Source organism: Quercus lobata, chromosome 12, assembly GCF_001633185.2.
Source record: "Quercus lobata isolate SW786 chromosome 12, ValleyOak3.0 Primary Assembly, whole genome shotgun sequence".
Classification (NCBI taxonomy): domain Eukaryota; kingdom Viridiplantae; phylum Streptophyta; class Magnoliopsida; order Fagales; family Fagaceae; genus Quercus; species Quercus lobata.
In genome coordinates this window covers 2,276,043-2,280,821 of record NC_044915.1, presented here as the reverse complement: position 1 = coordinate 2,280,821, position 4,779 = coordinate 2,276,043, and positions in this window count along the sequence as shown.

The window sequence follows — 4,779 nt, the reverse complement described above, 5'->3', positions numbered from 1 at the left end:
CTATCGAGCCTCTTGAACTTCTTTTCTCGATAGATCTTATCGTTATTTTGATCCATCGAAGCTTTCTGGAATTTTTCTCGATAGCTTTTCGACAGATTCTCGATCCATCAAGAAAGTTTCTGTCTAGCTGATAGCTTCTCGATAGCTGTTCGATCCATTGAGATATTTTTGCTATCGACAGATTCTCGACAACACCTTGACAGATTTTATTTGTCGAGAATTAGTGCTCAACAGATCCTCGATCCATTGAGCTGCGATTTCTTTAAATAGCTTCAGCATGAAATCAGATTTCATTTCTCTCATTCTCTCTCGACAGAAAAGATATCTTTTCACTCCAAACACTCTTTTCTCACTCTTTTCATCTTCCCCACTTGGATTTAGGCATAGATTATGCATCTCTTCTCTGGTATGTTTCTCTAATCCTTCATTCTTCATGCATTTCACGCATTTAGATCTAGGTTTTGGGTTTTCTTGAAATTTTTAGGGTTTTTGAAAATTGATGAATTTCTTGTGAAATTTTTGGGTACGGTGTTGTGTATTTGATGCTATATGCTCATGCATTGCATTGCATTTGTATTTTCACAATGTTTCATGCATTTAGATGTGTGTTTGTATGTTGAAAATTTGTGTGCTGCTAGGCTTGGATTGGGATTGAACCCATGATGCAATTTCTTTTGCACATCACATGCTCATACACATTTCATGCATACATACACTCTCTCTTCTTTATATTTTTGTACTTTGTTGTGATGGTGCTTCTCTCTCTCTCTCTCTCTCTCTCTCTCTCTCTCTCACATAGACTGCGCATGGCACCTAAGCGTAAACTACTTCAGTCTGAAACCCTCTTCATTCCAGATCATCTTCTTTTGATCCTACTCCTCTTCACATCCAATTCAGTAATGAGAAGGCCCGTAAGGACTTCTTGGAGAACTTCTCCACCATGGTATTCATTCAAAATGCCACGTGGTTCTATCGGACTTTTCTGATACTGCTCTACCCACTGTCATTTACAGTCAGGGATGGGAATCTTTATGTGAGATACCCGTGAGATGTCCCACCATGATCATACAGGAGTTCTACTCCAACATGCACAGTTTTGATACCTCTATACCTCAATTTGCTATGTAGACTCGAGGTACACGTATCATAGTCACTCCAGATCTTATATCCGAGATACTACATGTTCCGAGGGTATCGCATCCTGATTACCCCTCGTGTCAGCGTCTAAGGACCGTGTCCAAAGACGAACTTCTGTCTCTTTTCTATGAGACACCTTCTTCATGGGGTGAGCACCAAAACACCTTATGCTCGGGCTTTGCAAAAGGTTCGAGATTCCTAAACATGGTGATGACATTCATTCTCCATCCATTATCTCACTATAACTCCATTACCGAGCCTCGTGCTCACTTTTTGCTATCTCTCATAGAGGACCTTACTATAGACTTTCCTTTTCACTCTATTTTCTCTCTCATCGATGTCTATAGAGATACGACGACCCATGATAAGCTCATTTTCCCGTCGGCTATCACACGGATCATCCGTCATTCTTCTATCCCTTATCTTAATTCTCCTCACTTCATCGTCATGGGTGCCATTAGCATAGTGTCTGTTCGACGAAGTGAGGCCCAGCTTCGACCAAAGTAGTCACAGACCGAGTCGACGACTCCTCTAGCCCCTTCCATTCCATCCACCTCCGCTCCTTCTTCTTCAGCAGGTAGTGTGACGCTTGAGGCGATCATGGTGCAGCTTCAGCACATGGATGCTCGCCTTGATACTCTCAATGATGAATTGTGTCAGGTGAACACCGATGTCAGTCGTATCGCACGACGACAGGCCCACCTTGGTGGCTTCATGCCGTCTCCCTCTCCTTCTCCAGAGGCTTCTAAGGACGAGGATGCTGATGATGGTTCCAATGATGATGATGAGGATGAGGATGCTAACTCTTCCAGTGATGAGGAGATGACAACCTCTCAGTCACTTTCCCTTTGTCATTCGTGACAAAAAGGGAAAGTAGTTTTGGGATGAGAGTAGTCATGTATTTAGGGGGAGAGTTAGCATAGGACATTTTTGATAGGGGGAGTGTTTGCATTTATGAGGGATGTAGTAAGGTTATTATGTATTTTCTTTTCTTTCTTTTACTTTTACCTCATGTATATCGATCTTGTGACCATTTGACATACATTATACTTATCTTTTGATATATATATATGCTAATGTATGTTTATTCACCTATCTCTCCATGTGTTATTTCTTTTCTATCTTTATACATATGTTTCTTTATGTATGCAATCTATTATATCTGTTTCACACTAAGATGCCTTAATGAGTTTTGTTTAAAGTGTTTCAGAAAGACAGGTTGTCAAAATCTATCATGCCATGAACTCTCTTCTTGCAAAGTTTTTCAAGAGTTTGTGTTAGGATTAGATTTGATTGTATTCAACAAGTGATTATGAATTTAGTGATTTATGACTTTTCTCATACTTCATTTGTTTGTTGTGGTTTTGTCACGGATTGCCAAATGGGGAGATTGTTAGGACATATGTAGAACTTTGTACACATGTTTCTTTATGTATGCAATCTTTTATTTCTGTTTCACACTAAGATGCCTTGATGAGTTTTGTTTAAAGTGTTTCAGAAAGACAAGTTGTCAAAATATATCATGCCATGAACTCTCTTCTTGCAAAAATTTTCAAGAGTTTGTGTTAGGATTAGATTTGATTGTATTCAACAAGTGATTATGAGTTTAGTGATTTATGACTTCTCTCATATTTTATTTGTTTGTAGTGGTTCTATCACGGATTGCCAAAGGGGGAGATTGTTAGGACATATGTGGAACTTGTTAGAACATATGTTATACACATGTTTCTTTATCTATGCAATCTTTTATTTCTGTTTCACACTAAGATGTCTTGATGAGTTTTGTTTAAAGTGTTTTAGAAAGATAGGTTGTCAAAATCTATCATGCCATGAACTCTCTTCTTGCAAAGTTTTTTAAGAGTTTGTGTTAGGATTATATTTGATTGTATTCAACTAGTGATTATAAGTTTAGTGATTTATGACTTCTCTTATACTTCATTTGTTTGTTGTGGTTTTGTCACGGATTGCCAAAGGGAGAGATTGTTAGGACATACATGGAACTTTTTAGAACATATGTTATGTAATATTGGCTAATCCTTTGACAAAACGCACTTTCCTTGTAATTTGGTAGATCTAGGATGGGTTTAGTACTTCAAGGAACAAGAGTTCAAGTCTAGTATTGAAGCCATGCAAATCTGTCCAAGAAACAAGTGAAGAAGTGTTGTTCATTAAATCTTGACAGATATCTCGACAAATAAATCTATCGAGGTTTAATAAGGAATCTCGACAGCTGCTCGACAAAAATAGTATCTATTGAGAATTATGAAATTCAGATTTCCAAATCTGTTTTTCATGTATATCCAAGTTATTTGTGTAGGGTTTCTTTTCTCACAACCCTAGACATATATAAGTATTATTTTAAGGGTCATCTCACTCAATGCAAGGTTATGCAAATTGATTGTGCATGCAAATTGTGACCGAAGACAGAATTTGCCCTAGTTCGTCATATTCTGTGTAGAAGCTGCTGTCTTTGCGCCAAGAGTTTTGTAACCAATGAGATTCTTGATCTTTATCTTTGGATGAACTAAAGAACTTTGCAGCCAACATTTTCCTCAAGTTGGTGTGTTAGTCATGTACTTGGATCTGTGCATCAATTGGTTAGTCACATACTAGGAGCCGTGCATTGAAAGGAGAGATTGTCACTACATTACAAGTCCAATTGGTTATTGGGGTAAAGGTTCAACTGTAGGTTGATAATAGTGGATTCTCGGGTGTGGTGACCTTAAATTCATCGGGTGGGATTTTGCCTCGGTGGTTTTCCCCACTCGTAAACAAATCACCTGTGTCAAATTTAATTTCTGCTGCATTTAACTTAGTTGGTGATTTATTTGTGCTACCACGCTTATTGCATGTAATTTAATCTAATTAATTTACTTGGCTAATTAATTAATTAATTTACCAAATGAGTCAATACATTCTTAGCCTATCAAAATTGGATATGGCCCTGCTGACAACCATTATTATCCCCGCCCCCCCCCCCCCCCTTCTCTAATTATCTCAGAGTTGATTTCAAATATGAAACATTTTTTGATTACCTATCTCCCACAGTTTCTTTTCTGTGCAATGCTTTTGAGTGCAAAAGCATTGGGTAGAGCCCAGGATGATCTCACTTCTTCAAAGGCAAAGGCATTGTCACAACCTTATGTCATAATTGTGTGTTGTTCACCATCTTTCATTTCAGCAGAAAATTTCATTATCATACATTACTGTTATTACACTAATATGTGCTTTTGTTTATTGTTTCTTTTTCCCCTAATATTGTTCTCTTTTTTTTTTTTTTTTTTTTTTTTACTGCTATGCTAAAAGATTCTAAAGTATGATGAAACTCTCTTTTAGGTAGTATTTTGGACCATATATTGCACAGCTAATGGACAGCATTTTAGACATTATTGCACTATGGAGGAACATCTTAGATAGTACTTTTGACTTGATAATTTTTTAGATAGTATAACTGAAAATTTGGACAAGTGATTGCATAGCCAATGTTGTGGTGCTTGCTTTCAATAGTACGAATATAAGAAAACCAATTGTGAAATTTTCCTTATGTTTAATAATATGAATCTTAATTAATTGGTACAACAAGAAAAACTGTATAATTAGGATTTGATTTTGAAAACCAATAATATATATTATATTATTTAC